Source organism: Propithecus coquereli, unplaced genomic scaffold, assembly GCF_000956105.1.
Source record: "Propithecus coquereli isolate 6110/MARCELLA unplaced genomic scaffold, Pcoq_1.0 Scaffold195, whole genome shotgun sequence".
NCBI lineage: Eukaryota > Metazoa > Chordata > Mammalia > Primates > Indriidae > Propithecus > Propithecus coquereli.
In genome coordinates, this window is record NW_012144411.1 from 2,410,991 (window position 1) to 2,438,065 (window position 27,075).

At 42.2% G+C, this 27,075-nt stretch overlaps 1 protein-coding gene across 7 annotated transcripts in view; it reads left to right on the forward strand.

The window, feature by feature from the left end:
* The first annotated feature begins 16,579 nt into the window (after positions 1–16,579).
* The window catches only part of JADE1 (jade family PHD finger 1), a 57,079-nt gene continuing 46,583 nt past the window's right edge, over positions 16,580–27,075 (forward strand). For 2 of the 7 annotated variants that reach the window (XM_012643290.1, XM_012643296.1), the window contains exon 1: positions 16,580–16,838. The gene's annotated coding sequence lies outside the window, so the exon portion shown is untranslated. Of the gene's footprint in view, positions 16,839–16,880; positions 17,263–18,208; positions 18,336–18,784; positions 18,910–27,075 lie in introns of those variants that run through there. The other 5 variants (XM_012643297.1, XM_012643292.1, XM_012643293.1 and 2 more) reach the window with 5 other exon arrangements.

Consider the following 27,075-nt stretch of genomic DNA (forward strand, 5'->3'; position numbering starts at 1 on the left):
CCTCAAAAGTCCTGAGAGTGTGTGTGTGTGTGTGTGTGTGTGTGTGTGTCCTGCTCTCTGCCAGCATCTGCCAAGCACCCGCCACTGCTGCCCTTCTGAGTTTCAGCATCCAGTGATGAGCCACCACGACCTCCCGGTCGCCAGTTCTCCCAGAAGGCCTCCACTTCCCCACCCCGGCCCTGCTGGTCTGGCAGTCCAGGGTGCAGCTCGGTGCGCAGCTCCGACCTTTAGGGCGTGGGTACAGCATCCCGGAAGGTCTGGCGGGTTGGGCTTCTTGAATCCCACCGGGGCGGCCTAAAGACCCAGATCAGGAGTCCAGCAATTTCCAGTCGATCAACGCTAGGTTTTGCTTTCCTAAGAGCGGAGCTAGGCCGTGTGCAAAATCTTGGCTTGACAAGGCCTACCCCTCCTCCCCCGACTTCCTCTTCCCCAGTCTACGTACACTACACTGGACTGGGTTCCCTGCTTGGCAGTAAAACTTGCCCACTCAGCCCTTAGTCGTGGGTTTCGTAGCATTTTTCTCTGTAACAAAGGCAACCCCACCCCCATCCCCACCCCCGCCCCCGCTGCTCTGTTCCTCCTAAGGGACGGAAGCATCCCAACTGGCATCTCCCCTCCAGGATCCTTGGCAGTGTGCCTAGGTCCCCTTTTTCCCTACCTGTCTCCCCTTCCTTCCCACAGTACTCAGGGCCTGGCAGGATGCCTTTCCTCTGGGCGCTAAGCAACAAGCCTCAACCATGATAGTAGAAGAAGGGTCTTCACTACATTATTCAAGAAGCTGTGGTTTGAGTCCATCATGTGAGTGGGGAATAGTAGAAACCAGGTCACACACTGGGAACCAAAATATATCAGCATTATATATGTATTTATATTTCCATTGACACTAACTTTACATATTGCTAATTGGATTTTTGAGGGAGTGGGATGAGGAATTATATTTAACAAAGAGTTACCGCCTGACATGTGCAAAGTACTGGAGGGACCCTTTGTCTACAAGGAACTGACGCCTTGGAGAGGGAGAAAAATATGTTCACAAGTTTCTTCAAAAAAAGACGGAATATGGCAAATGCCATAAAAGAAATTCAAAGTATCACAGGAGCCTAGAGAAGGGTGAGATGAATTCTAAGTTGGTAGATCCAGGAAGGCTTCAAGGAGCAGCCACAAGTTTCTGAGTCCACTTAGGGGTAGAAAGTATGGACAGGAAGAAGATACATGGTTTTTGCTTTTGAGGATGCAAGGTCTAATGGTAGAAACTGACATGTTTTGTGGAAAAGGTGACATTTAAGCCATAATGAAAGACATATACAATTTCAAGAAGCAGAAATAGAAGATAAGAGAAAGAGGGGTTTTCAGAAAAGGGGAACCATGAATATCAGGGACCTATGGTTTCTTTCCACTGCATCCATACGGTACTGTAAGAATCATCTAGGCACCACTTGACCCTTCCCTCTGCCCACATATTATTGGTTAGTGGATGTTGCTGCAATTCTCACCCAACAGACCAGTCAATTCTGCTTTGAGTCTTCTGAAACCAAAACCGAGAAAAATGTAGTCAATTTCTCTTTGGGTATCAAAGGTAAACTTGAATTCCCTTGAGAAATGTAGGAGAGAGAAAACAGTGAGAGAGAGGAAGAGAGAGAGGAAAAAATGAAGCAGATACCAAGGGGAAGCCAGGCACCACCACTAGGGAGGCTGAGGCAGGAGGGTCTCTTGAGCCCGGGAGTTCTAGCCTATAGCCCGCTATGATCACATCGGTGAATAGCCACTGCACTCCAGCCTACGCAAAATAGTGAGACCTTGTCTCTCTAAGAAAATAAAAATAATAAATAACAAAGGAGGGAACATGCCATAGAGAGAGAACCCTGGTGGCCTTTGTGTCCTATTCTAGCCATTTCATGAGGCTCTGCTGCATTTTTGCCCTCGGGTTCCCTAAAATGTGGTAATATAAGTATCTTTATGATAAATTTCTATTTTTTTCTTAAGCTGAATTGAGTATTTTTGTTTTTGTTTTTTGGGTTTTTTTTTTTCCCACTAAAAAACTCCTACCAATTCTATTAGTTTTCTAGGGCTACTGCAACAAATTACCATTAACTTGGTGGCTTAAAACAATAGAAGTTTATTCTGTCACATTTCTAGAAGGTGGAAGTCAAAAATCAAGGTATCAGCAGGGCCATGCTCCCTCTGAAGGTTCTAAGAAGGAATCCTTCCTTGTTTCTCTCTAGCTCTTGGTAGCTGATGGCAATCCTTGGCATTCCTTGGCTTGTAGCTGCATCCCTCCATTTCCGCCTCCATGGACATCTTCCCTCTGTGTGTCTCTCTGTGTTTTCACAGGGACACCAGTCATTGGGTTTGGAGCCCACCCTAATCCAACAAGACCTCATCTTAACTAATTACATCTGCAAAGACACTATTTCATAGCAAGGTTACATTCTGAGGTTCTGGGTAAACATGAATTTTGGAGGGACGCTATTCAACCCAGAACACTGGTTCAATGCACAAAGGCACTGGGGCTGCAAGTTTAGACCATGTTTAAAGCTAGGTGCTTGGAAACTTGGAGTGTTGGGCTGGGGGGTTGAGGTTTGTTGTGTACCCAGTGAGGAGGCTCCAAGTCCTCTGGGTCAGAGAGTATCATGGTTACAGTTTCATAGACGGTTGCTGTGGTCACAGTGTATAAAATAAATTGGAGCAGGGAGGCTAAGGAAGCAGGAAAACCAGTTATACCATTTGCTAAGTCAGGTGAAAGGTAATACAGACTTGAGTCAGGATAGAGGCTGTAGGAATGAGGAGAAAGGGACGGTGGGAAACACATTACAGATTGAGAGTTTATCAGACTTGGCAACTTTTAACATAATTGTATGGTAGGATGGGAGGAAGAGAATGAAGAAAGGGAAGAGTCTAGAAGAATTGCACAATATGTGTGGTCTGTAAACATTGTATAGTTGCCAAGTGAGAGATGGTGTTACCCAAACAGCTGGAATATAAAGAGAAGGACAAAACTTGAGAATCACACAGGGTTGGACCCCCATCAACATCATAAGGATGGTCAGGGGCTTGGAACAGAGCACTCTCAGTTTGGATTACTTCCATGAAAATCATTCTGTGTTTGTATAAGAGGAGGCCAGGACATAGTTCTTACCTGTTTTTATTTTTTTTAATTATTATTATTTTTTTAACACTCTTTACTTACATCAGGGTCCTTGTCTGAATAGTGTAGTTTTTATTTTAATAGATATTACCAATTACTTTTCTTTTTTTTGTTTTTTAAGACAGGGTCTTGTTCTGTCTCCTGTGTTAGAGTGCAGTGGTGTGATCATAGCTCACTGCAACCTCAAACTCCTGGGCTCAAGCGATCCTCCTGCCTCAGCCTCCCGAGTAGCTGGGACTACAGGCGTGTGCCACAATGTCTGGCTGATTTTTTTTCTATTTTTTGTAGAGACCGTATCTTGCTCTTGCTTAGGTTGGTCTTGAACTCCTGACCTCAAACAATCCTCCTGCCTTGGTCTCCTAAAGCGCTAGGATTTTAGGCATGAGTCATCAAGCCTGGCCCCAGATTACTTTTCTAAAAGGCTGTAACAATTCACTTTTCCACTGGTATTGTATGAGAGTTTCCTTTCCTCCTTTTTCTCACCATTAATAGGTATTTTCACCTTTAATTTTTGCTATTTCAAAATGTGACTTCTTTTAATAGCTACAAAGCATTTCTTCGTATCATCATACCATAAATTACTTAAGCATTTCCTATTTTTGGACACATAGACTGTTTCCCATTATTTTTGCTATAATAGAATTTAGTAACCCAGAAATGAGCATTTTTATATATAAATCTTTGTCCATCCAATCATGCTTACAATGACACTTATAATTTGAAAGAAGATGACATCAGAGTAGTTTTCCCAGGTTCTTTGCTTTGTTGTTTGCATTCCTTTGTGCCTTCTCTCACTTCACTGCTAGTATTTTAGGGGTCAGGGAGGAGTATGAGAAAGGAAATGGTTAAGGCAAATAGATTTTTTTTATTATCTTTGAACTCTATTTATATATGCTATTTCTGTCCTTCATTACCAAAGTGATCTAGAATTGTTATTAATCCATTATTAGTTCTTTAATTTTATCTTATGCATAAATGAAGTTTCTCATTTTATGGAGGGAAGAACAAATTCAAGAGCATCGTCTGTAACCTACAAGGGTAGCTTGACTCTATTTTCTTGCACATAGAAATTCTGAAAAACATCAAACTTTTTTTGTCATGGTGAAAAAAACATTGGACTTATGTATTAATACTATGAATGGTTTACATTATAATATATGTGCGGATAAAAATCCTTTTCTATATTCTTCTCCTTTAAAGTTTAGCTATTAGAGTCAGAATGCTTCGATTGCAGAATTCTCACTTGAGCAAGGTTTTTATATAACATTATTCATACTCTTGGCCTTGGATGCCAATTAAGTCTCTCAAGTCTAAAACTGCTTTGTTTGCTTTTTAAAGAAATCTGCCCACCTTACAGACCTACAAGTTAACTAACCAGCCTGTTTTTCTCCCCAGAGGACTTTGCTCTTTTGGTCTCCTGCCAGCTCTTACTTTCAAATAGTTCGGTTTCTCTGTTTTTAGAACATAGAATTTATTAACCCTGGATTTTTGCCAGCAATGTTCCTCTCATGTTTTTAAGACTAAGACGAATGTTACAGAGTGACCTAGTGGGCTCGACCTACTATTAGAAGTCAGGCAGTGATATATTAGATGTCTGCATAGATGCTCTGTTCTGGGGAGGCGGGCAGCTAGGGGAAGGGGATCCTGGGAGGGTGGGGAGGGCATGCAGGGTGAAGCCTTGGGGACTGGAGTGGAGAAATATGTGCAAGAGATTAGCTAAGATTTGGCTGATGTGAGGCAAGGCTGAGAGTCTTCCCTTGCCCTCAGGTCTCTGGTGGGTCTCCACCACAGAAAGGGCATAGTTGTTCATTCCTTTTGGTCATTTGGGTAGAAAGCAGAAAGCCAGGTGACAGAGAATATTTATAAAGGGCTCTAGGAAGAACTACTGTGTTTTCCCCCATTTTCTCTCTCTACCTCTGCAACTCTACTTATCCTCCTGTTTAAGGGCATGGCTTCCTGCGACAGAACTGAGGTCTCAGGAATGTATACGTCTGCATAACCTACAGCCACATGAATTTTTTCATTCATGTGACTCTGCTGAATGACGTAGGGAAATTCCTTTATCTTTAGGTTACTTTCTAGGAATATGTTCGTGTTTTAAGTTTCTTTTGTCTTCTAATTTACTATATGTATATATGTAATTAAACTTTTACTTTTGAGATAATTGTAGATTCATATGCAGTTATAGGAAATAATGCAGAGAGGAGTACAGGATTGTGTACTCTTTACCCAGTTTCCCGAATAGTAATATCTCATAAAACTATGGTACAATATCACAACCAGGATATTGACATTGGTAGAGTCAAAATTCATAAAAATTCCACCATCACAAGAATCCCTCATGTTGCTCTTCTATAGCCACATACTTTCTCTGACCCCCTTATTATCTACTGGCAACCACTAATCTATTCTCCATTTCTATAATTTTGTCATTTTAAGAATGTTATATAAACGGAATCACATATATGAAACCTTTCAGTATTGGGTTTTTTTTTACACAGCATGAATTTCCAGAGATTCATGTATGTATCAATAGTTTGTTGTTTCTTGTTGCTGAGTAATATTTCATGGTATGGATGTACTATACATCCATTTGTTTGTTTAACCATTTACTCATTGAAGGACATCTGAGTTGTTTCCAGTTTTTGGCTGTTACTAGTAAAGCTGCTATGAATATTTGTGTGCAGGATTTTATATGTACATGGTTTTCCTTTATCTGAGGTAAATGCCAAAGAGTGCAATTGCTGGGTCATGTGCTAGTTGCATGTTTAATTTTATATGAAGCTACCAAACTGCTTTGTGCCTGTATTTCCCACCAGCAATTGTGAGTAGTGATCCAGTTTCTCCACATCTGTGCCAGCATTTGACATTGTCACTATTTTTTATTTTAGGCATTCTGATAGTACTATAGTGATCTCTCTCGTTGTGATTTAAATCTACATTATTTTCCTGATTGCTAATAATGTTGAATATCTTTTCATGTGCTTATTTACCATACCTTCTTTCCATGGGAAATGTCTGTTTATGTCTTTTGCCCATTTTCTAATTGAAATGTTTGTTTTTTAATTGAGTTTTAAGTGTTCTTTATATATTCTAGATACTAGTTCTTTGTTGGATGTGTAGTTTGCAAATATTTCCTCCTAGTCAGTGGCTTTGTAGCTTGTCTTTTCATCCTCTTTTTTTCCCTTCCTTTCTTTCTTTCTTTTTTCTTTTTGAGAGAGGGTCTTGCTCTGTTGCCCAGACTGGAGCATGGTGACCTGATCATAGCTCACTGTAACCTCAAACTCCTTGGCTCATCCTCCTACTTTAGTCTCCTGAGTAGCTGGAAATACAGGCACATGTCACCATGCCCAGCTAATTTTTAAAAAATTTTTGTAGAGAGGGGGTCTCAATATGTTACCCAGGCTGGTCTCAAACTCTTGCCTTTAAGCAATCCTCCTCTCTCTGCCTCCCAAAGTGCTGAGATTACAGGCATGAACCACTGCACCTAGCCATTTTGTCCTCTTACCATGGTCTTTTGGAGAGAAAAGTTTTAATTTTGAGGGCTCCATTATATTGATTTTTCCTTTTATGGCTCGTGCTTTTGGTGTCAAGTCTAAGAGCTCTTTGCCGAGCCCTAGATCCTGAAGATTTATTTTTTTCTAAAAGCTTTACAGTTTTACATTTTACGTTTAAGTCCATGGCCACATTTTTAAAGTGTCTGTTTATTTCTACTTTGTTGTTTGTTTGTCTTTTGAGATGGAGTCTCGCTGAGGCTGGTCTTGAACTCCTGTGCTTAAGCAATCCTCCTGCCTCAGTTTCCAGAGTAGCTGGGCCTACAGGCACATGCCACTGAGCCCAGCTAAGTAGCTGTTTAGATCCTGTTCGACATCTCTGCTGTCTGAAATAAGGCCTAGAGTGTGGAGTCCTTTCTATCCTCATTTTCTTTCTCAAGCACCTACTGAATGCCAAATTGTGCACACAATTTCTGCCTAGGTTCATGATTTTTACTTTGTAATGAATCAGTTGAGTTATGTACTTCAAGGGCTGGGCATGGTGGCTCACTACCTTCCAGCATGGACAACAAGGCAAGACCCTGTCTCTTTAAAAAAAATTTTTAAAAAAGAGTGGTGTACTTCAGAGTGTGGGCTTTGGAACCTAACTATCTTGGTTCAAATTTGATGCCACCTCACAACAGCTTTGTGATCTTCAGCAAGTTACTTAATCCCCCTGAGCCTCAGTGAAAATAATAATACCAACTTCACAGGATTGTTGTGAGAAGTAAATGAAACATTACAGGTAAAGTGCTTAGCACAGAGCCTGGCGATATATACAGAGAACATGCTGTCAGTGTTAGTCCTCCCTCCCACCCCCATGCAAAGATTGTCTGGGCGCCTTCCCCTACTCATCGTGTCCTTCCCCACCATCTCCGTTTCTTTCTCTCTACCTCTCCTGATCCTAAGTGTTCTACTTCTTTTTTGAAACCTTCTCAACTGACTTTTAGGAATTGATAGAATTTCCTATCTCTAATTTTTTCGTGATATTCGTGTACATGTCAAGTTACCTTTATGGTTTTGTGTATGTGTTATGTTGTGTATCTCCCCGACTGCATTTCTCCTTGAGGGCATTCCAAGCCCCCGGTTCCCCAGAGTTCAGCTCTGTGTTGGGTGAGTGGCAAATATTCAACAAGGCCCCAATACTCTGATAGTGGGGAATCTAAATTATAACATGTTTTGTAGAAAGCAATTTGGCAAAATAAATGCAAAACATTAAACCCTTTGACCCAGTAATTTAGCTTTGTCAGAATCTATCCTAAGAATGGTCTGATACTTGAACAATTTATGTATAGGAATTTTTCTTACAGCACTATTTGTAAAAGTAAGGATTTAGAAAAATATAAATGTATGATTATAAAAAAATCAGGAATCATAGCAAATTCCATGGTGGAATATTATACTGTCAATACAATTCTATTTTCAATAAAATTCTGTTTCATGGATTATAGAGCTATAAGGACATTCACTAAAGCACTCTTTATAATAGCAAAAAACATAAAAATAAATCTCAAAGCCCAATGATATGGATAAATTGAAATAAAATTGTCATAAAATAGGATTACATTATAATTCATTTGCTTAAAAAATGTATGTGCATATAGATATACAGACACAAGCATACAAAAACCAGTAAAAATGTACATAAAAATTTTAGTGGTGATAGTCTTTGGGTAATAAGATTTTGGTGATTTTCATTTTAATTATGGCTTCTCTAAAACATATTTATTACTTTTAACATAATACAACCAGAATGAAAGTTACAGTCTGTTTTTTAAATAGTGTTTTACTGTTTTAAATAGTGTTTACTTAATTACATGAATATAATGGTCATTCATCCATGTAATTCAAAACATTTATTAAGTACCTACCAACTGTTAGGTCCAGGACTAAGGACACAATGGAGAACACCACTGACAAAGTCCTCAGATTACAGATAGTCTAGTGAGGGGTACAAAAAATTACAAAATAGTGAGAGAAGTGACAATGTATAGTGCTGAGTGTCATCAAAACATAGAGAAGGGTGGAGGTTAGGGAGGTAGGACAAGGTGTAGTAGTAGGCCTCAAAAATATGAAAAGTTATTATGAAAACGTTGTTTCAAGACTCATTCCTGTCTATAAAGTAAAAAAGCTTGTACTTTGTAAACCTTGACCTAATAGAAAAATCTGTACTCTGTAAGCAATGACCTTGTAACTGATTGTGTAAGCCCCCCAGCTGTCTGTAGTAAAATTTACTGTACTTGCCTCACCCAAGAAAGAATGCTCCCTGCCTTACCTGATACTATCTGCTTCTGTAACCTTGCTTGCTCAAAGATTGTAATCAGTCCTGAGGCCAGGCAGGTGGTCTGAGGCAGGTCCCAGACCCCGCGGCTATGGAATGTATGATGTAATTATTTTTGTTCCACTATGTCGTGTTTAATGTCACGTAGCCCCCCTCCAAATTAGTATAAAGTCTTCTCATCTTTTCTGCCCTGGACTGCTCTCTGTGCAGCCGTCTGTGGTGGTACAGAGGGTAGTTGCTGGCCAGCTAATAAAGACTCACAATTTGGCTCATTCGGCCTTGAAGTGGTCTTTCTCGCACTCCGTACCATAACACAATGGTGGAACTCGATTGTGTTAGAGCCAAAAGAAAGGGTGCTGATAGGAAAGATGGATCTACGCTTAGGGATATGCATTTTCAAAGATATATCACAAAGGGATATCACTGAAAAAAAGCAAAAAGGCAAGTTGTGGTGGGAGGGTTTGGAAAAATGAGTAGGAATTGGAAAATAAGGTCCAATAAGGCTTTATTGATGAGTTTAGACTTTCTATCTTTAAGAATAAACAGGAGGAAAAAAAAAGATAAGGGTTTTAAATGGGAATGGCAAGATCATTTATGATGCTGATCAAAAGCCATGACTTTTGCTCTATAAAGACCACACTGATGATTGAACAGGGAAAGAATTAGAGGAAGATAAGACTGGAGGTAGGAAAGCCAGTGAGGCAGTGGTTTAGGTCACTGAGATGATGACAGTGGCTGTAGGGGTGGAGAGATGAGAGGTGATGTACAAGTGACCTGATGACAGATTGGGCTGGGGATGGTGGTGGAGCAGTTGTCAGGCAAAAGCAAGAGTCAAGGAGGATGTTTTGGCTCCTCGGATGGCAATTATGAATGGGGGACCGATGAGGAGGCACAAAGCAGGAGGAAGACGAGTTCAGTGTGGTGTATGCTGAGCTTGAGATAGCTGTGGAAGTCCAGGGGATGTTCAGGAAGCTATTAGAGTCTGAAGGTCAGGTGTGAAACTGACTGTATAGACATGTACTTGGGGGGGGGTCTTGGGAGTAGATGAGATCACACAGGGATGTATGCAGGATGACAAGAGGGCTTAGGACAGAACTCTAAAGAAAACCAACATTTAAGAGACTGAAAGTGAGCGAGAAAATTGACTCAAACCTGGTCTGGGACAGAAATTTTTTGTGTGATGTAATTTACAACTCCTTCTGGGAAGCAATTAGCATTCCTGATAAAGTGCGTGAACAGTTTTCTGACAGACTTTAATAAGACTGAGAACTCCTCCTGGGAAGCTAGGGTTACCCACCCAGCTGATTGACTAGCCTAATAATCTTTAACCAGATGTTCTTTTTTTGTATCCATTCTAAACATGGTTAAGGAACTATTCTTTTTTTTTTTTTTCCTTATAAAATGTCTCAACTAAAATGACTCCTTCAGTTGGATTTTTCAAAAAGCCTCTTCTCCTGTGCTCAAAACCAATTTGTCTTAGGCACTGCTTTAACAAAAGAAAAAAAAGAACCTATAAGACCGCAAGAGAATGAGCAGAGGCCAGAGAGGTAGGAGAGAAACCAGAAGAATGTTGGCGTTATGGAAGCCAAAAAATGACTGTAAGCTCCTGAAAGGCAAGGGTTTATTTGTCATGTTTACCATTGCAGGCCCCGAGCTCAGAGCTCGATGAACATCTGTTGTATGACGGAAGGAATCCACTCGGTTCGCTAAGCCAGAGACCTGGGGCGAGTCTTTTGCTCCAACTTCTCCTTCACCCTCTGACGTCCAACCCATCAAGTCCTGTCCACAATTAAATATGTCTGACGGCTCACACACAAGCGCGCAAAAAAAGTGAGTTTTCAAGCAATTTTAACCCAGAAACTTAACTGCTACGCTTCCTTTCCTGGCTTCATTACCATTCGAACTAAACCAGTGGGAGGGCACCCACCTCCCCGCTTCCTCTCCCCTCCCGAGCCGCCCGCTCTGCCTCAGAGGAAAGCGAACCCGTTTTTCATTTGCTAATGATTTGGGCTCAGGTTATAATGGGCCATTAAGGTGTATTGTGGAAGCAAAGAGAGAAAATGGAGCTTTCCGGTGGAGGGATAAAGAGACTGTGGGGTGGCAACCCCGGGACGCCGAGAGAGGCCTGGGATCTGATCCAGGCAGGTCGGAGAAGGGGGTGGGAGCAGGACCCCCGCGAGGGGCCCGAGTCCTCCCCACCCGCTCCGGGAGGCCCCCCTCTGCCCGCCCGGCGGCGCTGCCTGCGCCTGGGCTCTGCGCCAGGGAGAGGATTGGACCCCTCGGTACCGGCCTTTCACCTGGCACTGCCCAGCAGGACCCTGGCTTGGCTCCCCACACGTTGCTCTCTGCCCAAACGACTGCCTTTGCCTTGTGGGCATCCTCCTGACATCCCCCAGGGTCCCCATAAGCCCCAGAGACATCCATCCCCTGGGGACCCCTTCTGGGAGCCGGAGAGGACTGGAGGCCTCTGAACAGCTGGGACAGTGTCAATGATGCCTTTGTCACAGGCTGGCTTGTCTGCTTGTCTCCACTCCATAATTAACAACCACAGTCCAGGCCTCCTTAATCTCTCACCTGGTAACTGCAGACGCTCCTTACTAGCCTGGGTAACTGCAGGCTACCTACTCACCGCTCTCCCAACCCACCCAATTCTCTACACTGGGGCCAGAGGGTTCGTAAAAAAATCAACATTCCGCCCCTATTCCCCTCCTCACCTGGCTGACACCTACTATCCTTCGGGGTTCAGCTTTAGTGTGCCTTACTCTTAGATTTTTTCTCTGACCACCCTCTTCCTACCACACAGACAGATCAGGCGTGCATGGATACACTTCCCCCAAACCCCGCAGTTTATTGTAATCACATTTCTATTTTCTACTGACCTGTGGTCAGAGAATAGGCCTACTGGCCTGTTTTATCTGTCGTCTTGTCCCCAGTGCCTAGCCAGGTTCCTGGAACATAATAATTGCTTAGTAAACATTTGTCTGATGAGTGAAAGAAAATTGGACAAGAAAGTTTGCACAACAGTACAGTTAGAGTGCAGTGGCTGGGAGTGAGAGCTACATGAGTGAGAGCTAGCTCGAGTGTGGATCAGAACTACCTGGAAGGCTTGTTGAAACACAGATTTTGGGATTCTACTTCCTGCTGCAGTAGGTTTGGGGCAGGGCTGGAAATAATGCATTTCTGACAAGTTCTCAGGTACTGTTGCTGCTGCCAATGATGATTAGAGATCACATTTTGAGTTACTACCACTTTGCTCCTGGTAAGGAGAGCAGGCTGGAGCAGTAGATTAGAGTCACTTTTCAGATAAAAAGAAAGGTTGGGTGGGATGTACATGCTTTGGAAGTCTCAAAGGTAGTGGTCAAAACAAGAGCTATTTGAATTTGATGATAGAGATAGTAGAAATGTCCAAAAGTTGACAAGGTCTAGGGAATAGCTATGAGAATGTATGATTGAAGCAGCCTGTGGAGGAATATATGGCATGAAGGTGGTCAAAGTCCTGAAATTAACAAACACTACATGAAATTATACAGTATCAAAATGAAAAAATGGAAGATGTAAGTGAAAAGGAAGATTGTAAAATGGAATGTGTGGCATTATTCCAATTTTATTAAAAATGCATAGAAAAAAAGCGCAATGTTTATAACATAGTTATCCCTATGGTTGAGTTTTATTACTTCATTTTTCTAAATTTCCAAAGTTATCTCCATCATCATGTATTCCTTTCATGATTAGGGAAGAGCTTTTCTTATTTTGAACTTCCCCGGCATTGAACATTTCCATCAGTTGAATTAAATTATATCCTCTTATGCCATTTCATACTGCTCTTTAGAACATCCTAACTTTTGCTAAAAGTATGGAAATCAACAAAATTAAAGCAACCAAAATAAAAAACAAGCAAAGGAAAACAAAAAGAAACGGAAGAAAGAATGTCAAGAAAAAAATAATTTAGTTGGTACTGACATCCACAAGGAAGAATCACAGGTTTTGCCTTGCAATCATTCTATATGGTTGAAGTTTGTGGTGAGCTACCTGGAGAGGCTAAAAGGCTCTTGAGGACTGGTGACCTATCAACTGGTCAGACAGGGAACTCTAGTCCTAATCTCTTACTTATCACCTCCTGTTTGATGAGGTGCAGACAAGGTGTTGAATATCGTTCTCAACTTGTCTTGTTCAGAATTACATATACTTATCCTTCTTTGAACTATACGCTTTCCCCGTACAATATCATTCAAAAAAGTTGATAGGCTGGGGGCCTCGGTGCTCACGCCTGTAATCCTAGCACTTTGAGAGACTGGGGTGGGAGGATTGCTTGACCAAAGGAGTTCAAGACCAGCCTGAGCAAGAGCAAGACAACCCTCCCATTTCTATAAAAAATCGAAAAAAAATGACCTGGGCATGTTGGCATGTGCCTGTAGTACCAGCTACTCAGGAGGCTGAGGCAGGAGGGTTGCTTAAGCCCAGGAGTTGGAGGTTGCAGTGAGCTGTGATCACGCCATTGCACTCTATCTGGGGCGATAGAGTGAGACCTGTCTCAAAAAAAAAAAAAAAGTTAATAAAAAGGTTTTTCTTTTCTATCATTTAGTTATTAAAATTATTTAAAAAAAACTACTTGACAATCTGAGCCCTCTTTATAACAAAGTTTATCTTGGGCATGAATTTAAAGTTCCGATCAATTAAAGTACATACAAATAGACTTTTAGAACGCAATACATTTTATCCAGGAGAGCCCTTGTGTAATAAAAAGTTCTGTCTGTGTGTTATAATGTATATCGACTGGCAGTGGTATTTGCCAGCAAGAATTTCTTGCTCATTTCCCTAAAGGAATGAGATAATACAGGACTTTAGCATATGTACCCCTTCAATTCAAATATGAACAATTCTGAATCTCTTGTCAAGGCCTTGTAATTCTTTACCTGCAGAGGAGTAGATGAAATGAAATGACTAAGTAAATATTCAGAGGTTTAATCATATATAGTTTCAAAATCAGGAATATGAATATGAATATCCAAATTCTTATTCCATAAAAATCCATTATTATGGAAGAAAATAATTAAACTGTACAGCAGAATGTACAGGATATACAGAATTGTAATTATCACTGTGAACACTGATTGGATCAGGAAAGACTAGAATCTTGATATTTCAATTACACTGACTACTTGTAGCTATTTTGCTGAACGTCCTTTCATCTCTGATAATAAAGTGTGAATTAACAGAACCATTCCAGAGACTAGGAAATGATGATTCCCAATGATGTGGCAAGGTAAGACAGTAAGTGACAGAGTAGAATCAGAACCTCGTTTTCCTAATTGCCAGCTTAGTACTTCTTATTCTAGGTTGTATTAGCTGTGCTGCCGCAAGGCAAACCATGTCAATGCCTTTCCCATTTTAGAAATAGGTTGTGTAGAAACTTCCTTTGTGGTATGATGGCAAGAGGCACCTATTATTTAAGAAATGCCAACTGCTGATCATTAATGACAGAATGTTTTTACATGTTCCTTACAGATTCAAGTTGTCCTCCATTTCTTCAAATAACCATTACTTTTCTAAGTTAGTAAAAAAGGCAGGAATTACTGAATGTTAAAAAGGAAAGGGGCCTTACACATTATCTATCCTATCATTTTAGTGAGGAAAGCGAGGCCCAAAGAAATCTATCCAGAGTCGTCTTGCAGGAGTTGGTGGGAGTCTCGACTTTCAGTCCAGGGCTTTTTATAGCATATAGTACTTACTCAGTTGCTCAATATTCCGAAGCCATGACATAATTGATATGATGTTTATGGAGCCTTCAGTCTTGATCAATGTGCTACCGTGGGGAGTTTGTGTGCCACTTTACCTCTTTATTTTTGTTATCCATTTCTTTATTCAATACAATTTTATTTTGCTGCCTAATGTTTTCGATAGTCAGAAAAAACAAGTAAAACGGAGAGTGGAAAATGTGAATTTAAATTTTTTTAAAGGAGAATGAGTGAAGTAAAGCTGTCTGGAATTTAGAAAAGTTGCAATTTTTGCTAAGAGAGAAGACTAAGAAAGATTCGTGAGTGATGGCGGAGTGAGTGGACAAGCTCCTACTGCCAGGGCCTCTGCTGTCAAACTATTATAGGGTTATCTCATTCCTCTTAACAGCCCTTCAGCTTAGGGGCCAGTTGTTAACCTCATTCTATTAGCTAGGAAGAAACTGAGGCTCAGATATGTTCTGTAATTTACCTCGCAGACACATAAACTGGTAATAACGGTAGAGCCAGATCCAACCACGTCTGGCTATAAAGCCCGCGCACTTTAACTTCTACAGGGTATGTATAAGGTGAACCAATGAAAATAATGGTAACTGTAGTGCAATACTAATAATAGTAATAATGATAGTTAACATAGTGCTTTATAGGTGTGATCTCTTGGAACAGGATTAAGTGAGCACATGAATAGGACTGGTAGGGAATCTTTATACTGTTCATTATTGAAACAAGAGAGGAAGACAGAGGACATATACAGTTCTTTAATGCCCTTAAGATTTCCGTTGGCTTACTTCGTTTTCTGAAAACTAATTGACGGGCTCAATCAGTTTTTGTTTTGCTGCATTTATCAGATTATAATCTTCTGAATGTGGGTGGATGAGTTGGTGTGTAATTGTGTGAAATCAAACCTGATACATTCAGAATTCTTCCAGTGGATAAGTATACCTTTTGGATTTAATATTCAATTTTGTAATTAGTGATCACTGTTCCTATTATATTTACTGAATGGGAGTTTTAATCTGTACTTTTTTCCCTTTTAAAGCTGCATGTCATATACACCCATATTTCCTTAGGAGATCCATGAAAGAAATATGTGTCTTCCATGTGAAAAAGCAATTTTGTATTTTGTGGAAAATCAGTAACCACTCACTTACACATAAATGCCCCCAAAATGAATCTCTGATGACTAAATTCATATTAGTCTGCAATTCCAGTTTACCGTTAGGCTCACCCCTCATGTTTGGAGGGAGAAGATATCCAGTTCTGTAGTAATGCATAACATAAACGTGGTGTCAATTTATAAAGAATCCCTGTCTTTTTCTTTCCTCTCCCCCAATAATCACTATCTTCTAATGGATTAATGCTCATTTGGGATACAAATTTAGATACAATTTCCCTTAAATTTCGATACCAATTTCGGTAAAGATGGTGTTCCGGCCTCAGAATTGAATTCTGTGTATTTAAAAATGTCATTTTAATCTGCAACTCCCTAAAACCATTACTACAGAAGAAATATTTATTTTGCTACTCAGCCTAAAAACTTTTCACCCAAATTACACGCCTTAATAGCCACAATTTTATCTACGTAATTTTAAGCTAATTTGAAAGACTCCATTTCTAGTTGTCAGAGAAGAGTTGAAACTGAGGCAGTAGTTTGAAGGGGATAATTTAAAAACCCACCTCCCTGCCTGGAGAGACCTCAAGAATTTCCACGCTCAGAAGGTAGGTGACGTAAGAGATTTTGGGAGTTGATCAGTGCCACTCTCGGCGAGATCCCGTGGATGCAGGCCGAGCCGGCTGCGGCGAGGGCCGCGAAGAGTTAACCAGACACCGAGCCCCCCGCACGGCGGGCTCCCCGCGTGCTCCTTCCGCCCTCCCGTCCCCACCCTCTCGTTTTGGCAAGGGATTAAAGTGCTCCCCCCTGTGGCAGCAGTGACCCAGAAATGAGTTTGATTCACACAGTCCTTCCTCCATAACAAGCCAAACGCCCGTCCGAGAGTGCCTCCGTGCGTGAGTGCCGGGTGTGTGCGCGCCGGCGAGAGCAGGGGCCCGCCCGGCTCCCCGCCCGCCCGCCGCGGCCCGAACTCATGCGGCGCCGAGCGAGCGAGCGGCGCGGAGCTCAGCGCCTCGGCCGAACCCCTCCGCAGCAGGTACGCGCGCGGGGCCGCGGGGGGCGCGCGGGGTGGGCGCGCCGCGCGTATGTCCGCGCGTGTCCGCGTGTGGGTCCGTGTGCGCGTCCGGGTCCCGCGGCGGCGGCGGCGGTGGCGGCGGCGGCGTCGGCGGCTGCAGGACGAGCCGAGAGGCTCAGCCATATTTGATGGTTTTGTTGCTTTGCTCGGGAGTTCTCGGGAGTAATTTAATGCCGAAGGTCGCTGCCTAGTGGAAATAATATAGTACGTCATTAATATGGCGCCAAAAGATTGGGTTCTCGATATGTAGCGAGGAGGGAGGGAGGCAGCCGCCGAGCGCAGCGTTACTATCCCACCAGTAACTTGGGCATTGCCGGGGCGGGGGCCAGAGGAGGAGGAGGAGAGGATGATTTTTGGATCCTGAGAATTGATCTATGTTGGATCAGTAAGTTTTATTATGATTATTTTTTTCAATTTTGGGGGGGGGCAAAGAGAGCTTTTTCTTCTTTTGGATTTGTGAAGAACATACGTTTTTTCAGGTGGATCATCAATTAAATGTGTTCAGGAGCAGAAGCCCAGTTTGGTTGGCTTTAGTTTATAGAATTTTTTTGAAAAGCAAAAGTGCATTAGGCTGCATGAAAGTGGAAAGCATAGTAGCAACTTGGTAGACAGATGGCAATGGCAGAACGCAGGTTCGCGTACATATATGAATCCAGAATGTGTGTGACCGTGTGTGTGGTGGGACTATATTTGTCCAAACATAGGTGTGTGTAGGTACATCTGTGTGTGGTGGCCGCAGCCCTGGCTCTTGTCACCGCGTCACCACATGTCCAAAATATTCATTGCATCAATTCAAGGGCAGTGGGCAGGGGGTGGAGGGGCAGCTTGGCAATTAGATTCTTCTAAATTGAGCTTCCACTTATCAGACCTTTTACTTATAGCGACACTGCCTGTAAAGTAAAACCCTTCATCGATGAAATTGGGAAGGAGTTAGCATTGGTAGAGCAAAGTACCAATTAATCATGAACTTAAAACGGATTGCAAATTGCAACCTTTGGCACCATCTGCAAATGGTGGGGGTGGGGGGGGTTTCTGGGTCTCCTTGCTGCCTTAGATGAACGTGCAGCGTGTTCTCCGGTACTGCAAGTTGCAAAGCCCTTCAGTGCACGTGTCTTGTGCCTGTGAGTGTGTTTGTGAGTTGGGGGCTGTTGTTCGGTAGCCAGCAAGCTTTCCGGGTAGCTCTACGTTGGCTTGCAAATGCGGGAGAGGGATGGAATGTGGAATGTTGACCGGGGAACCGAATCCTGTCGGAACGGTCCCATTTGCTGGAGAAATTCGATCCCTTCCACCTCCTTCCCGCTCCCCCCGCCCGCCTTTGGGCAGGAGGCGGGGCTGAGGACGCGGCTGCTGCTCAAAGTGGCGGAGCGCGGCGGCGGGAGGCAGGTGCACGGCACCCGCTAGTGGGGGTGCCTCAACTTCCGCGGGCGTTTAAATAGCAGCCTCTCTCCCCTCCCACCGGTAATAGGTGACCTGGCGGCCGAGGGCGGCGGGGGGAAGGGACCGGGGAAGACCCTGGAGCGAGCATCTGCGGCACGTGGGCAGGTGCTGGGTGGCCCCGGGGCCAACTTTTGTAGCCCGCCTCTGGCGTTTGAGGAGAGGCAGCTCAGTGTGGAAATGGGGGCGGGCGGCGGTCGAGGCGCTGCTTCTCGGCCGCGGCCGGAGCGTCACCTAACGGTCCCAGCAGCGCCGCCGGGGCCCGGGAAGGGGGGTTGCGGGGGCAGGGACGCCTGGCCCGTCGCGCCCGCCTCGCACAAAGCCTGCGGCGCGGTAGTGGGCGCCGCGCCCCTGCCCCGGGAACGGCCACAAGCCCGACGCGGTCCCCGCGCTGGTTCCGGCGGGCGGCCGCAGGCGTTTGTTTGTTGGTTCCGCGCCGCCTTCCTCGCCGGATGGCTTCCTGTGACAGAGGTGATACACAGTTTCCAGAACTGTCTGGGGGCGGGAGCGGGAGCCGAGCCCGCCGGGGGCTGCTCGCCGCCGCCGCCGCTCCCATCTTAAAACCGTTTCTCGCCTGCGCGCCCGCCCCAGCCTGAAGGTGCCGCCCCGGAGGGGTTTGGGGAGGAGGACGGCGCGGCCGTTTCCAGCGGCGCAAGTGGCTTCTGGACGCGAGGGAGCGTTTGATTTGCAACTGGGGCCAAGCGGATTGGTGCAGCTGGCGGCGGCGGGGCGGGAGGAGCGGCGGCAGCGTGGGGTGGCCACTTTCAAATGGAGAGGGCGGCGGCGGGGACGCTGCTGCGGAGGGAGCGGGGCTTGGTTGCGCCACGAGAAGGTGTCATCACTGCACCGGGGCTAATTCCGGCGGAGGTGCCGGGAGTTACTTTCCCCTCCTCCCGCGCTGTTGTTTCTGTCGCCTCGGGAGGAGGAGGAGGAGGAGGAGGAGGAGGAAAGGGAGAGAGGGAGGGGGCGGCGCCGCGCGGAACCGCGGCCCTGCGCACACCCGGGCGGGCGGCGGGAGTCGGGAGTCGCGCGGTGCGTTCTCAGCTGCGGGGCGGCGGCCCAGCTCCCCCACCTCGGAATTCCCCCCTTTCTTGGGATCCTCAGCTTGTTCATCTCCCCTGAGCACTCTGTCACCCTCCCACCCGGGCTCCTCATCCTGTCGTCCTCCACCTCAGCTTTCTCGGTCCTGGGTCTCGCCGCCTATCGGGTCCTTCCCCCGCCCCAGCTCCCCTGGCCCCGGGTTTGCCCATCCCGGGCTCCCCCTCCCGAGCACGCGGGGGAGGCCGCAGTCCCAGCTCCTGGTGAATGCTGCGAGCAGACAAAAAAGCGGGCGATTTAAACGTGCCTTCGAAACCCGTTAGGAATGCGTCGTCACCCGGAGACCGTTTAAAAGCAGCTTTAGCTGGCTTTCTAGTAACGAGGAGGCAGACGCCCCACCTCGCCTCGCCAGGGGTGAGGGTCTGTCGCCCTCTGTTTACCTCGGCCAAGAAGGAATTAATTTTTCTTTTTGTAAAATGATAGCTGCCTTGACTAACTTGAGACAGCTACGTTTTTAGGGAAGCGAGAATGGATCTGAGCTTTCCATTAATGGGAATGCTTAGGGGTTTTTTTCCCCAAAGCTTTTTATTAGGTGAACTATTTTTCCTTTTTATAATACCCGCTGTGAAGGCTAGCTCTCTACCTACTTGTAGCTCAAGGCTAATAGCTTTCAAAGCTAATGAACTAGTTTTAAGATGCAGAGAAATATTTTCCTGAAAGCTGATTTAGGTAGTGACTCACCAGTGGTTAGGAATTTTGTAGTAAGTTGCATCTTAATCAAATCACAGCTAATCAAGATTTAATCACTTCTAGGTGGAGAAAGGAAGCATTCAATGTAACCATACTTACACTAACTCAACACTTCTGATACAGTAATTTGTTGTAGGTGGGCAACATATGTGGGGGGAGATAAATGGGATGTTTCTGTGGGTAACCCTTTTTAGCAAATACATCCAACCTGGAATTTTTATTGTCCTTTTATCCCCCAAATCTTAATCCTATTTATTGTCACCTTTAAGTCAGATGACTTTCTGAGTGGTATTTTGCCATCTTCCTTAAGTTTGTGTATTTCATCTGGCATTTTCATTTGAATGTCTAGAACAAATATAATTTTCAGCTATTTAAGTGTTAGATTTCCCCGTATCTCCTTTCATCCTTATACTAGCAGAAATAGATAATGGGAGTTGTCTGAACATGCAGTAGAACTTGAACTTTATTCCATCTTTGAGATCATAGACTGCTTTTTAGTAAGAAAAGTTGGATGGGTTGCACAGAGATTTTAACTTTGACAAGCTAGATATCTGTTCATCTAGAAGGAATAAAAAAAACCCACCTAACTAGTTCCCCCTCTATCACTTGACAGGTTTACTGCCTGTAAAGGAGTTTGCTTATATTAGTTACTAAGGTTAAAAGAGTAGCTATACAGGGAAAACAATGAAAAATGATAAGTGTGTCTGAGAGAGAGACCAGAGAGATAAAACTTTATATAGAGTTTAAGGAAATGTGTTTTCTTGCTTAGCCCAGAGTCTTGGGGAAGAAGGATGAACTGAAACAAACTTGGAGGACTTGGTGAGAATAAAAGCAGATCTCCATATGTCTCACCTATAGTAGGCACGTGATAGATATTGATTTTTTACTTTAAGGAGCCCTTAGTGTCTTAACAAAGTTATTACACAAGTGGTGTTACATGTACGTTGTTGAAAATTAGAAAATACAGAGAAACAAATATAAAAACACATTCCTACCGCCCAAAGATCACCACTGTATCACTTTCCAGATAATTTTCTATGCATATTTGTATGCATATTTTAATCAGAATGAGATAATTCTGTGTGTACACAGAGTCTACAGGAGGTTTTTTCTGTTAGCTAGCTTGGTAAGTTTTAATATCATTTATTACTGGGACATGTTCAGATTTCCCTATTCAGCCCCAAAGTATAATAGAGCAGATTTGTCTAAACCACTGTCCAGTAAAAAACCATTTATCAGATCTGGTTGTTTCCTTTAAGTAGATTTCAATCTTTAGTAACTTTTTGATAGGATGTATGACACTGGGGAGATCAGCCTTTGGAAATAAAGTCAACTGGATTGAAAAAAAACTGGAAATCAAAATAGCATTTATTATAATTTGGAAATTTAGATTTGGAGATCATCTGTTTGAAAATAGATACCTGATGTATTTATCCACAGACTTGTTGGAAAAAGATTTACCAAATGTGTGCGTTTGAGTACTGAGGTGGTTGGAACAGTAAACATAAAGGCGTCAAACACTGGTCGTGTCCTGTATCTGTAGTGTTTGTTGGAAGTGAAGAGGAGGCATATGAATCTGTCACAATTCTGCTTGCTTCTTTACTTTCCTGTTTATGAAGCTCTTCCCTGTAGTTTAGTATTATGAGGCACCTGTTACACCATTACAGTTAATGGTCTATCATAATTTGCATTGTAAAACCTGTTTTCCCACAAGGTTTATAGAATAGATATCTTGTGGAGGAAGATATGACAGCAAACATGCCTTCCTTTTTATTTGGATTGACATTGAAAAGTTTGGCTTGATTGTTAAAATAGAGTTATATCAGTTTTAAACTTTTTACAACCTCCTTGTCCAAGCCTTTAACTTAGCAAATTGGCACCATATTCAACAATACTTTTTTTTTTTTTTTTTTTTGCGTAAAGGGTGGGTTTGCTTGGAGTTGTTAGTTTCTTAGAAGGTGTCAGAAGTCTAGTAGCAGCCTTAATTGGGAAAATATTTTAATTCCTGAGACAGGTAAGTTGTTTCCTTGAAAGTTTTAGTGTTTAGTGTGTTTTCTTAATTTTCAAGATTCTGCAGTATGTTATGTGATTATGCATTTAAAATTTGGACAGGTATTATGTTTATTATGTTTATCTTTGTAGACTATAACATCTCAGAAAGGTGAGACTTAATTGAGAATCTATTTTTGTTTACCTAGTGTACTTCTCGTGCAGATACTTTGGTTTGTGATCATGAGGGTATATACAGTATTTTGATTTTTTTTTTTTTTTACAGTTGGTGGCTCTGATGAACAGAGTTACTCTGCACTCCTAATAAATACAGGAATGGCTCTGGAGGGCCTTTTTACCTCCAAGTAGAAATGACACTTTGAAGTTCAGGGTTAAGTGTCATGGGATAGAACCGAGGAGACTAATGCTAGACTCTGGCCATGTTGTGGCCTTCTTCTAGCCTAGGACTTGAATGATTATGTCTTTCCTCACCTCAAAGCAACACAAATATAGATTACCAGACTTGGAATGGAAAAAGTCAATAGGAAGGGGCTGTGTATTTTCATTTTTAATCCTTTATTAATGGTATATGATGTGCACTCAACACATGTTCAAAGACTTAAAACTTTTGATTACTTTAATACCAGTTCAGTATTTATGCTTTTGCTTTTGGTTCTTCAGGTAGAATTAAGTCATAATAAGGTGATTGAGGACAGTTGAAGTAAGTTCATTTTTGAAACCTTAGTCTCTTTTGGACTTAGGTGTTGAGGGAATTAAACTACGGTTTTTCTCTTGTTTTGAAAACACTCAAAATTGGCAACAATACTTTAAAATATTGATCATTTAATGTCTCATGCACAGATTTTATTTGAAAATTCATGACATTTAAGAATTTCTAAGAAGTTATTTTAAGTAAAGATTTCAGTGGTCAGGGTCCAAACTGAAGGATAAAATAGGCATTTTTTTTTTTTAACTCCTTACTCCAGGATAAGGAGCAAGAAATGGCAATATTATTAGTAAGTTGCTTGAGGTTTACCTGCATAGTTTGCTTTTGTTTAGCACAAATTACACTACATATAATTAAAAATTTTTCTTAATTACCCATGGTCATTTTTACAAGCATCAGTTATTGCAGTGGAAGTGTAGTGATGCAGAGGTTAAGTTCTGGTGGCTTGCAACTTTTTTAAAGTTGGGCATACTTTTGAGACTGAAACCTGTGGAACCTCTCTCCCAGAAAATGTGGGTGGCATTAAAATTTGCATGTCCTTTCAGGGATTCCATTGATCCTCTTAAGTGCATCCTTGGATTCTAGTTTAAGTGTTTAAATTCTGGTGACTTCCTTTTATGATTTCTCTCTGATCCTTTTACTGTCACTGTTACCATGTATTATAGTTAAAATGCCTGTCCAGAACAGTCATTTTTCTGTTTATTGGTTATTAACTTGAAAATCGGATAAGAATCTTGTTAGAACTTTTAATAACTTAGTGTAAGCTAGCCCCAAGTAGGAGCCACAGGGGTTTTCCTTTGAGAAAAATTCACTGCCTTCTAGATGGGGCCTTTAAGTTGCTTAGCCTTAGACCACCCTTTATCCTCCCCCTCCCCACAACTTTTTTTTCTCCCTTTTCATTCTTGCCTATTCTAGTTAAGGATTTTTTTTTTTTAAGTTTCAAATCTGATTTTGAAATACTCGTTTCAGAATATTTCTCCTTTGTGGTAACATTTACATATTAGTGAAATGTACAGATCTTAAATATACAGTCGATGAGTTCTTTTTTTTTTTCGAGACAGGGTCTTGCTCTGTTGCTGGGCTGAAGCGATCCTCCTGCCTCAGCCTTCTGAGTAGCTGAGACTAACAGGTGGGTGCCACCACATCTGGCTAATTTTTTTTTGTAGATATGGGGTCTCATTATGTTGCTCAGGTTGAGCAACTCCTGACCTCGAGCAATCCTCCCGATTCAACCTCCTAAAGTGCTAGGATTATAGGCCAAAGTGCTAGGATTATAGGCGTGAGCCATGATTCTAGTTGGGGACTTCTTAAGGAGTGAGTGTATCTGATCCTTAACTTTGTAGGCTTTGAGGGACCAGGACCTGGTGATTGATGCACATTTAACTAAACATACAAAATGTTGGTTTATAAACATTATACTGCCAATCTGTTGATTTATAGGAAGGCTAAGTAAACTTTTTCTGTAAATGGCCAGGTTAGTCAATATTTTAGGCTGTGTGGGTCATGGTCTGTCACAACTGCACAACTCTGTAGTTGTAAGTGCCAAAGCAACCATGGACAAAAGGTAAATGAATGAGCATGGCTGTGTTCCAATAAAACTTTATTTATGGACATTGAAATTTGAGTTTAGTGTAATTCTCATATGTCATGAAATGTCTTTGACCTCTCCTCTACCATTTAAATATGTGAAAGTCATTCTTAGCTCAAAAGCTATACAAAAACCCCTGATTTATAGTGAGACAGCCATTACCTGGTCACCCGATTATTTTTGCTGGTGGCAGAGTCCTTTCTTTCTCATGTAGGAACCTGAAAAAATAAGTTGAGATTAGAAGTTTGGAAGGGAGTTGGCCAAGCTGAGGGCTATGGTTCTTAACTCTGGTTCATAGATCTCTTTTGAGGTTAGGATGTGTAACATGGGACCTTGTGTACCTGGCAAAGAACACCTAGGTCGTCTCTCATGGGACCAGGCTAAGAAGCCCTGCAAAGGGGATATGCATTATAAAATTGGGTTCTTCTATAGAGGAAGATAATCTCAAGTAGGTTGTATGTGCCACACCAATCGGAAGTTAGCACCTGCTGCTCCGAGGACTTACATCCCTGTGGTAGTGCTCAGGGAACTACCAAAACATTCTTCCAGCTCTACCTTTTGTGTGCTCCACTAGGCAGAATGAATGGCATCTGCAACTATCTTCACTCAGCTTGCCAAGAAACTGTGTTTCAGTTTGCAAGTTAACAGACTGTTGTTCATTGATGACATTTTAGTTGTCTGCTCCCTGATAACATATCATGGCCTTAATCTTCCAGATAACCTGTTTTTAAATCCCCTTAGACATCAGGGAGGAGGAAGCCTATAGAACAGGCATCTGGGAGAATGTGGCTGGCAGGGGAGAAGAGTGCCCACCCACCTTATTTTAAATTATCTCTGCAATCTTCTCTAGCATTGCAGTTAGAATTTTTTGGGTTTCTTTTGGGAAGATTCCTGTAGATACAATCTACGTTGTGAGACTCTTTTCAGCCTTAGCCTTAGAGAATATTTTCCAGATCTTGCTGCTAAGTTTGAGACGATTTTATGTTTCCATGACCATAATAACAAGCCTTGTACAATTGTGATGAAATGCTTGTTTTTATATGTAACTCATATGATGTGTAAATGCAATTTTTGTTAATTGTCATCCAGGTCTTCCAGTACACAACATTGGGAGTCTCTTGCTCTTTTTTAAAACAGTACTTTAAAAGTTTTTGGTGACTTAACATTGTTAGTGGTAACTGATAGTTTCTGACAACCGGCTATAATCAAGGAACAAAGTTCCTCAAAAACAGCTGCATTTCAATCTGTGCACAGTGTAATTGTCATTAACTCGTTGAGTCTGGTTTCTGCAGAAGCTACTTTGTATACCCTGTATAAGAACATATGGTTTGAGCATTTAAAAATCTTTTAAAATTACCCTGTAGACACTTTGTACTTATTGGCTTATACCACCAAGGGTGGAATAATGGGTTTTAGAATGCTTTCCCATCCTTACCTTTACTATTCAGAAATTACCTCCTGTTAACTAACACTTGGTTTTTCTGAAGTGTCATTCTTTAATGAACTTTCAGAGTTTGATCTGAAGACTTGGGGATTTGTGTGTATGTATGTATGTGTGCTATATAAACTAGAACCTGGTCCAGAGACCTCAAGGCAGAATGAAACACAAACTTCTGATTTTAATGAAATGCTGTAGAAAATAAACTTTTATTGTCATGTATTCTGAAGAAATTAGTCTTACTTTCGTTTTCCCTGGTAAATTGTCAAAAATGTGAGAAAAGGAATAGGACATATAGGGCAAATAGGCTTTATCTCTCTGATTGGGTGGTAGCACTGTGTTAAGAAGGATTCTGAAGTCATCTATTAACCACACATGACATGGGTAGAGGCAATGACATATTTGCTGTCCATCTCTGGAATGTAGCCTTTTTATTTCCATTTTTTCCCAAAACAGTACTACTTTGGAAATGAATAAGAAGTTGAAAAGTACTTATTTTTTAAAAGTAGTTAAACACTAGTTTTCTTGTCCAGGTTAGCTTTTCTATCCTTATTTTATATGTGTGTGTATATATATATTTTTTTTTTCCCCTGTTTCTTTCACATCTTATTGCACATATTTTAAGTGACCTTCTACTGCTATTGGCTATTCTTATCTTTTAGAAACTTTTGCTTTTGAAGTTAATGATGACCTAATCAAGCAGAGTGGGAGATAATAGCATTTTTATGGCATTACCGTATTACCTTTTCCAATTTTTTCTCCTGCACCTTTCCATCAGGTATTCTTTCAAAGCAAAACAAGCCTTTGTTACCTTATCTCTGGAAGGAGGTAGAATATACATAGTTTATTGATGGCTGCTCATTTTAGGCTGGTGCTTTGCATGAAGCCAAGAAGTTGTGTTCCTGGGGTCTTTTATGTAGTGTGTGGCAGGGAAGAAAGGTTTTGAGTTTTAAATCTGTAAGTTTAGTACAGGATCATGGTAAAAAATTAAAATCATATTAAAGGTCATAAAGAGAAGTAAGAGTTCCCAAGTCAGTCTGTCTGGAACACTTTGGTCACATTTCTCAGAGATAACCACTATGAACCTTTATGTTCATTCAGAAATTTTCCATGAATATATAAGCAATTGGTGTATGTATTCTCTCTCCTCCCTTTTATGTATAAATGGGTGTATACACACACACACACACACACACACACACACACACACATCCCCCCATCCCCCACAATTTGC